This window comes from Scyliorhinus canicula, chromosome 3 (genome assembly GCF_902713615.1).
Source record: "Scyliorhinus canicula chromosome 3, sScyCan1.1, whole genome shotgun sequence".
NCBI lineage: Eukaryota > Metazoa > Chordata > Chondrichthyes > Carcharhiniformes > Scyliorhinidae > Scyliorhinus > Scyliorhinus canicula.
In genome coordinates, this window is record NC_052148.1 from 51,619,871 (window position 1) to 51,629,860 (window position 9,990).

Genomic DNA, 9,990 nt, shown 5'->3' on the forward strand with positions numbered 1-9,990 from the left:
CTGCTGACCAGGGGGCTTTGCCGAGGGCTGGGGTGATTGGTGGGGGTGGTGGTCCAAGGGTGGTGAGGGGGCGACTAGGGGCCCTACCTGGCAGGTCGGGCCGCGCGTGACCGCTGCAGGTCATCGCCGTGCGCATGCGCAGCCACTGACCCGGTCATTCTCCAGCCATTTCTGTCGCGGGAGCCGGGATTTGTACCCGGCTCTGCTGCTAGCCCCTCATTGATCCCGGAATCGGTGAGGGTTCGGCACCGATTTTGGCGTCGTAAAACACCAGAGTTCCCACGCCGGCATCGGCACCTTGCTGCAGAATCGGAGAATTCAGCCCAGGGGGCTGGTTTCTCCCTTTGGGAGACTCTCCCGCCGGAGCTGAATTGCAATTGGCAGCAGTGTTTAGTACAGTGGTTAGCACAGTTGCTTCACAGCTCCAGGGTACTGGCCCTCCAGGACAGGCTAGCCAAGCTCACCTCAGCAAACGGCGTGGCAGTCATCTTTTCGCTTCATCTTCAGCTGTGAATCCTGGGGAAACACGTAGGCGGAGCAGTAGGGTGAGGAAGGCAAAGCAATTTTACTCATAGCGTGATCATGGATGAGTTCAGGCATGAGAAGATATTAACCACCGATGTTAGCACCACTTCATTATTAAAAATCAAGTTTTGCATCCTTTGTTACAAAAAATTTAGAATACCCAATTCACTTTTTCCAAATAAGGGGCAATTTAGCGTGGCCAATTAACCTACCCTGCACATCTTTAGGTTGATGGGGTGAAACTCACGCAAACAGGGGAGAATGCGCAAACTCCACAAAGACAATAACCCAGAGCCGGGATCGAACCTGTGACGTCGGCGCCGAGAGACAACAGTGTTAACCACTGCCCCACCGTGCTGCCCCTCCGTTTTGCATCCTTAAAGTGCCTCCCTGAACCTATGTCACAGCAAACCCCCCATGTCGGCTCATCCTCAAGCATCTCTGAGAGGATGGCAGCTCAATACTTGTCTCACCCCCCCCCCCCCCCCCCCCCCCCCCCCCCCCCCCCCCCCCCCCCCCCCCCGCCCCACTCCCACCCCCCAATGAAATGACACAGTCATACTGATGTAATCCTGGTCAAGGGCACTGCATATAAGCCTTGCATCTGTGGGAGCATTCTTCCAACATGAGGAAACTGTGGCCATCTAAAATGGCCGCCCGCAAAGGAGAAAGCGAATTGTGGTCAAGCCAGGACACAGACAGTGCACAGCCCCTGTGTATTGTGCAAAGGAAAACCAGACCGAATTGAAACTTGCACCTGTTAAAGGTCAATCACCGATTTCCCCAGGACAATAGACTCAAATAAAGGAATAGCAACAGTAGCAGACTCCCCAGCGCCACCTCCCCTTATTTGGAAAGGCCTACGCACTTGGAACAATAACGAGCCATCAAAGTACCCGCCCCTTATTAGCCGGTATCGATCAGAGTGATCAAGACCCTATTGATCCATTGGATTCTAATTTCGCCCTGAACACTAGGGATCTGCCTCTTTTGGGACCAGCCTGTACCCACTCCAATTGCAGCATAACGACCAGCCAAGTTCAAGACCTCGATCGCTACCTGAGACAGACCAGCCACAGCTGAGACGAACCTGATGATTTCCAGCTGACACTCAGATAAAGGCCTTATCTACCCGCACAAAGCCGGTCATCCAGAAATGTATTAAAGGTTACCTTAGCTTAATACGTAGCTTCATGTATCATTGCACAGAGAGGTAAGTCTTGTGTTTAATAATAAACTGTCTTTTGAACTAACATACTGATTATGTGGTCATTTGGTCAATACAAGAAACATACTGGCTGCTTGTGGTTTGATAATAAAGTGGCAATAAAGCCATTGGCTGAATGTTTGTGAAAGTCTGCACAATAGATGCAGTCCCATGCTAGCACTCCTAACCTCAGAGGAGGCAGTATCAGCAGAGACGTCTCATCGCTCACAGATCACCCTGTTCAGTGGCAGCCCACGCTCAGGTTTCTGTCAGGCAGGAGCCAGACCATCGCAGGAGATGGAGATATGAGGAGCATTTATCTGTCCTTTCTGTCCTTGCTGTGAGTCATCATCATTCTCCTGTATAGTCTGGTTATTGGGCTTCCACTCCCTTCCCATGTAAGGAGTAATTTACGAGGAAACGTCCCACTGGCAGTACGCCAGTAAGAAAAAAGCAGCTCCCATGGGAGTACATAGCTGCCAAACCTAGTCCCTGGTCCGCCCCAAAGCAAGAGGCTAACAGGATGTCCCATTCAGGCCTTGCCCATTGCTCAAGGTCCTTCCTCAGCTTCTTCCTTGGGTTGACTCTCACCGTCCTCCTGGATGTCATCCTCATCTGAGGAGATATGGTGATTCTCCATCTCCTCCTTAGCCAGCTCCTCTTCCATTGTAACGCCAAGTTATGGAGTCCACAGTGCACTCCGATGATGCATGAGACCCTATGGGGATTCTATTGGAGGGCTCCACCTGACTAGTCCAGGCGCCAGATCTGCATTTTCAGCAAGCTGACCGTCTCCTCCACCAGCGCACGTGTAGCGGCATTTAGCTCATTGAAACACGTCTCCGCAGATGTTTGTGGCCTCCGCAGAGGCGTCATCATTCACTCCTGAGTTGATACCCCTTGCCCCCGAGGAGCAATCCCTCCAGTTGCTGCTCTCCCTCAAAGACCGCTGGAATCTGAGAGCAGACTAGGATGTAACTATCATGAACGCTCCTCAAGAAATAGGCAGACATCTGCATAATGCGTATGGTGCTGTCGCAGATGAGCTGCACGTTGAGGGAGTGGAATATCTTGCAGTTTTCAGTTGATGAAGGGCACCTCAAGCCATGGGGAACGCAGAGCCACTGTACACAATCAATGAGACCCTGCACTTGGGGCAGTTCGGCAATGTGGGCGAATTCCATGACTAGCCTGGTCATGGTAAAAGTTTATGTAGTTCTGCGCACTCGTGAAGAATGCATCAGTCACCTTCCTATGCATTATGAAAATGAAAATCGCTTATTGTCACGAGTAGGCTTCAATGAAGTTACTGTGAAAAGCCCCTAGTCGCCACATTCCGGCGCCTGTCCGAGGTGGCTGGTACGAGAATCGAAACGTGCTGCTGGCCTGCTTGGTCTGCTTTATAAGCCAGCGATTTAGCCTTGTGAGCTAAACCAGCCCCTTATGTGCGGCGAACTGGGAGGTGACACAGAGGACACCTATGCAGCCCTCAAATGAGCCGCTAGAGTAAAGGTTTAGCATGGTTGTAACCTTCAGAGCAACAGGCAATTATTGACAGCCCAGCCCCTCTGGAGCTATCTCATGCATGACCGGGCACAGGTGGTCCAATGGCTCTCGGGACAGATGTAGTTGTCACTGGCACTGATTTTCCGTCATCCTGAAGGGGGAGGGTGAACAGCCAGAGGTCGTAGTACACATAGGTATTAACGACATAGGCAGGAAAAGTCATGAGGTCCTGCAGGAGGTCCTGCAGAAGGAGTTCAAGCAGTTAGGCAGTAAGCTAAAAAGCAGGACCTCTAGGGTTGCAATCTCAGACTTACTCCCTGCGCCACGTGCCAGTGAGGCTAGAAATAGGAGGATGGGGCAGCTAAACACGTGGCTAAACCAGTGGTGTAGGAGGGAGGGTTTCAGATTTCTGTACCATTGGGATCTCTTCCGGGGCAGGTGTGACCTGTACAGGAAGGACTGGTTGCATCTACACTGGAGGGGCACCGGTATCCTGGCTGGGAGGTTTACTCCAGTCACTCGGGAGGATTTAAACTAGTATGGTAGGGGGTTTGAACCAGAATGTGAGCTTAAAAGGTGTAATAACTGAAGGGGAAATCGAGAACCAAAATAAGAGAACAACATCATCCTCAGGCAGAGAAACAAAGGTGACAAGTGTGGGAAGGGAGGTGGTCAATGCAGGATTGAGGATGTTGTCCCTAAATGCGCGCAGTATACGGAACAAGACAAATGAGCTAGTTGCGCACATTGAAATTGGCCGGTACGATGTTGTGGGCATCACAGAGATGTGGCTGCAAGGGGATCAGGGCTGGGATCTAAATATACAAGGATATGTGTCCTATCAAAGGGACAAGCAGGTGGGAAAAGGTGGCGGGGTTGCATTGTTAGTAAAGAATGAAGTTAAATAGACAGCAAGGAGAGATGTAGGATCAGAAAGCATAAAATCTCTCTGGGTAGAGTTGAGAAATTGCAAAGATAAAAAGACCCTTGATATTTTGGGTAAGCTGGGTCTGCGAGGACTGCGTTTACTGCAGCAGTGAGAGAGACAGGCTTCCAACACTTGAAGAAATGTAACTCAATTTTATTGAACTCTTAACTATCATACATACTTAAACTGTGGGTTGACACTATGCTGAATTGACTGGAGACCTGAGGCTACCTGACCAGACTATCTTACTACCACATGGTGTAAGATATAGTTGTTTCTCACGGGCTCTGACTGTCTCAGAGGCTGGATCCCGAGAGAGCGGGAAAACTAGCGCCCTCTGGCATTATCGTGGTTGTGTCCTGTCTGGTGATTGGCTGCTGTGTTCTGTGTGTTCATTGGTCATCCTGTGTGTCAATCAATGTCTGTCTGTGCACCATCATATACTTGTGTGTATATTATGACATCTCTCCCCTTTTTTTTTACTTTTTAAAAAAATGTGTGTAGGGGGAGAAGATGAAATATGAGGGCAAGCTAGCTAGTAATATAAAGGAAGATAGGAAGAGTTTTTTTCCAATATATAAAAGGTAAGAGAAAGGGAAAAATAGACATTGGACCACTGGAAAATGTGGCTGGAGAAGTAATAATAGAAAACAAAGAAATGGCAGAGAAACAAAATAATTACTTTACATCAGTCTTCACGGTCAAAGACAACAGTGGGATGCCAGAGCTCCAGGAGAATCAGGGGGCAGAGGTGAGTGCAGTGACCATCACTAAGGAGAAGATTCTGGGAAAACTGATAGGTCTAAAGGTGGATAAATCACCTGGACTCGATGGACTACACCCCAGGGTTCTAAAAGAGATAGCTGAGGAGATTGTGGAGGCATTGGTGGTGATCTTTCAGGAATCACTGGAGGCAGGGAGGGTCCCAGAGGACTGGAAAGTGGCTAATGTAACACTGCGTTTTAAGAACGGAGGGGAACAGTAGACGGGAAATTATTGGCTGATTAGCCTGACTTTGGTCATTGGTAAGATTTTAGAGTCCATTATTAAAGATGAGATCGCGGAGTACTTGGAAGTGCATGATAAAATAGGACTGAATCAGCAAGGCTTTGTCAAAGGGAGGTCGTGTCTGACAAATCTGTTGGAGTTCTTTGAGAAAGTAACAAGGAAGTTAGATAAAGGAGAATGTGATTTATTTAGATTTCCAGAAGGCCTTGACAAGGTGCCGCTTAGGAGACTGTTAAATAAGTTAAGAGCCCATGGTGTTAAGGGTAAGATCCTGGCATGGATAGAGGATTGGTTGACTGGCAGAGGTCAGAGAGTGGGGATAAAGGGGTCTTTTTCAGGATGGCAGCCGGTGACTAGTAGTGTACCTCAGGGGTCTGTGCTGGGACCACAACTTTTCACAACATACATTAATGATCTGGAAGAAGGAACTGAAGGCACACTTGCTAAGTTTGCAGATGGTACAAAGATCTGTAGAGGGACAGGTTATATTGAGGAAACAGACGGGCTGCAGAAGGACTTCGACAGGCTAGGAGAGTGCGCAAAAACTTTGCAGATGGAATACAATGTGGAAAAGAGTGAGGTTATGCACTTTGGAAGGAGAAATGGAGGCATAGACTATTTTTTAAATGGGGAGATGCTTAGGAAATCAGAAGCACAAAGGGACTTGGGAGTCCTTGTTCACAATTCTCTTGACGTTACTGTGCAGATTCAGTCAGCAGATAAGAAGGCAAATGCAATGTTAATATTCACGTTGCGAGGGCTAGAATACAAGACCTGGGATGTACTTCTGAGGCTATATAAGGCTCTGTCAGAACCCATTTGGAGTATTGTGAGCAGTTTTGGGCCCCGTATCTAAGGAAGCATGTGCTGGCCTTGGAAAGGGTCCAGAGGAAGAATGATATCTGGAATGAAAAGCTTGTTGGATGGGGAACGGCTGAGGATTCTGGGTCTGTACTTGTTGGAGTTTAGAAGGATGAGGGGGGAATCTTATTGAAACTTCCAGGATACTGCGAGGGCTGGATAGAGTGGATGTGGAGAGGATGTTTCCACTTGTAGGAAAAACTAGAAGCAGAGGACACCATCTCAGACTAAACGGACGATCCTTTAAACCAGAGATAAGGAGGAATATTTTCAGCCAGAGGGTAGTGAATCTATGGCACTCTTTGCCGCAAAAGGCCGCAGAGGCCAAATCAGAGTGTCTTTAATACAGAGCTAGATAGGTTTTTGATCAATAAGGGGATCAGGGGTTATGGGGAGAAGGCAGGAGAATGGGGATGAGAAAAATACCAGCCATGATTGTATAGCGGAGCAGGCTCAATGGGCCAAGTAACCTAATTCTGTTCCTATGTCTTATAGTCTTATCTGGAAGTCTGTCATTCTCCTCCAGTAGACTTGGGCCCAGCAGTGTCTCTTATCAGCCCGCTCCATTTATGGTCCTTTCCCTGTAACTCTGCAGCCCTGCCACCCCCTCCTCTGCAGGCCACTGGTCCTGTCCACATGCACGTTGATGTCTTCTCTCCTGGTCCACTGCAATCAGAAGTACAGCCAACTCCACTGGCTTCATAATCATCACACTCAGATAACTGAAAGGGAAGAAACTGATCTTTGAGCAACGAGGAGCCCTGTCATTGCCCTAACCCATTGCTCTCTCAAGACATGGGACATTCACCTGTGGAATTGCCTCCTGTAAGCACTCTCACAAACAATGGAACATAGTTTTGTGGTCTTTGACACTATGTCCAGAATCCATCCTGAGTATTAGCAATGCCAAGAACACCACAATTGCCTTCTCACCCTTTCTTGCTATTGTGGGTAGGACTAGCGAGGAGTTGAAAAAGGTTAATATTGAGTTCATTAACTCTGTTTTTCACTTGACCCACTGTGTATTTCAACGATTTCCTGCTTTTACGTCATCTTAAAGGCACTGGATGGATGGGCGAGGGGGGGGCTTCCTGCTGCTGTCTGTTACGGGTGAAATTGGCGACGGCAGCAAAAAATGTCCCGAGACAGAGGGAACAAGAATCTCGGTAGCGAGACCTCGCTCTCAGATTTTCTCTTCCCCTCGCAGTGATGTAATGTTAAATCCATTTTAATAAATCTAAATACACTTAAAGGGCTTCCCCGCCATACGTCCCCCCTCACCTACGTGATTTCATGTCGGTGAGGTTGACAGCAGGTATTTATGCTGGGGTGGCATGGTGGCACAGTGGTCAGCACTGCTGCCTCACTGTACCAGCAACCCAGGTTCTATTCTAGCCTTGGGTGACTGTGTGGAATTTGTACTTTCTCCCCGTGTCTGCGTGGGTTTCCTCCGGGTGTTCGGGTTTCCTCCCACAGACCAAAGATGTGCAGGTTAGGTGGATTGGCCATGCTAAATTGCCCCTTAATGTCAAAAAAAATGCACAGGTTAGGTGAAGTTACGGGGATAGGGGGGGAAGAGGGTTGGTGTAGACTCGATTATGGTGATATGCCTGTAAGCAATATCATAGATGGCTGGTGATGTGACCTCCAATCAGCAGGTGGTGGTACAGACACATCATGGGGTCTCAGGACAGTGGTCATGTGACAAGACACTGCAATATAAGTGTGGGCACATCCGGCCATCAGCAGATGGTTGTAAGGCGTACAAGTGAACAGTCATGCTAGGTGTTGTTCCAGAGGAGTACGAAGAAACTCCATAATAACTTGCTCTGTAACAGATCGCTATCTTACCACATGTGATTCAATAAAGATCCTGGTTTGAACAAGTCAAGTTGTTTGGTAGATTCCTTACTGTACATCGAACACCAAACACAACATCGATGGGTTTTCAGAAGCCTTCCAAAACCCACCTGATATGACAGAAATACTGGGGGACAGCAAAAGCAAATTCCTCTCGAGCTGGCAATGGTGCCCTCAACGTATGGGGTCACGATCCGACCTTTAGCAAACTACTTCCTGCCAACGGGAAGATTGGGTGGATCCACATTATACAGGAAATTAAAATTTTTAATTAAAGAAAAACAATGTTTTGACGATTCCCTACCCCATTCCCGACTCCAGAAGGACACGATGGTCCAGTCCTAAATGTCTGACTTCAGACACAGAGCACACGATCCTGCAGCAGTTTCCACGAAGATTTTGCATTATCCCACCTAACACCACGGATAGAAGGCAGGCTGAGGGAGAAATCCCTGGGGCTAAAAATTCACGCAAATTTGGAACACTCTCCAGTGTCACAGGCCTGGGAAATGCCAGTACCAGTCCAGTCACCAGGGTCTATTACACTAAAAGGAGGACATGGATTCCCCCTTTTTTAAATTAATTGAGTCATTCCTTTCAATCTAAACAAGACCTTGTCAAAACTGTGTTACAGAATCTTAAAAAATATATATATTTCTGGGCGGCATGTTGGTGAACACTGCTGCTTACAGCGCCATGGACCTGGATTAGGTCCCGACCCTGGGTCATTGTCCATGTAGAGTTCTCCCCGCTGCGTGGATCTCACCTTCACAACCCAAAGATGTGCAGGGTAGGTGGATTGGCCATGCTAAATTGGCCCTTAATTGGAAAATGTTTTAAAATATATATTCATTAAAGTCCTATATAATAACACTAATAATATTACAAACAATCAACCAACGGGGCGGCATGGTGGCACAGTAGTTAGTATCGACGCCTCACAACACCAGAGACCCAGGTTCGATTCCGGCCTTGGTTGACTGTCCATGTGGAGTTTGCACTTTCTCCCCATGTCTGTGTAGGTTTCATCCAGGTGCTCTGGTTTACTCCCACAGTTCAAAGATGTACAGATGAGGTGGATTGGCCATACTAAAATTACTCTTAGTTTCCAAAAGGGTATGTTGGGTTATGGGGATAAGGTGGAGGCATGGGCCTGCCGAGGTATGATGGGCTGAATGGTCTCCTTTTGCACTTTGGGATCCTGTGACTTGATTCTATAACAAATGTGAAGCAGTCGAGGGGAACCTGTCCAGGGAGCACAAAGGTAAGTACAGCCCCCACGGGAAGTGGGACATGCCAGGGTGGCAGTGTCAGGGTGGCACTGCTTGGGCACATCCTCTGGGGAGCTCCATTGGGGAGGCATTTCCCTTATGCGTGTGGGCAGGTTGGTTGCTTTGGTGTTTGTGAGGGTGTGGGGGGTGTCGTCCTCATGCTTGTGGCCATGCCCCCCTATCTGTGGGGAGAAGTATTTTCTCCAGCGGTGATCGGAGCACCGTTTAATCTTCCCGGAGCCAGCATTGCTGGTCCAACCCTGCTAGTGTGACAGCGGAAACCACATCCCCAGGTTTTCTGTGCATGGAGTGCCAGCAGATCTGGAGAGAAAACTGGGCTGTGCAGCTGGAGAGCTTGTTGCTGACTTTCTCGCCTCAGCCAGCACCCTGTGAACAGAATGGGAAATTCCACCTATCGTTTCAATCACTCCTTATTGTCTTCACCTCAAAGGACTGCAAGACACATTTAAACAACTTTCTCTGGTTATTAGCCCATCAAGACCCGGTGTAATTGGCTGAATCTGCAGCATACCCCATCCAAGGTTAACACACACTTGAAGATTTGCTTCAATCCTAACTAGCAGTCCTCAAAGAGACCGCTGGAAGATGCCTGGACACCAGGAAATCTTGAATTTTGTATTTTTGCGAGCCCCATGGATGTCAAGAGTGCACTCAGGAAAACTGCCGGCTTATTGCTGGCTCGATCAAGGGCATCTCAGGATCAGCTCCTCGACAGAACTAACCTGCCAGCCAGCTCAGCTTGGGTGCTAGCCGGCCTTCTACCCACCCACAACTGGCCAGATGCCAAGGAGCACTATTTACCG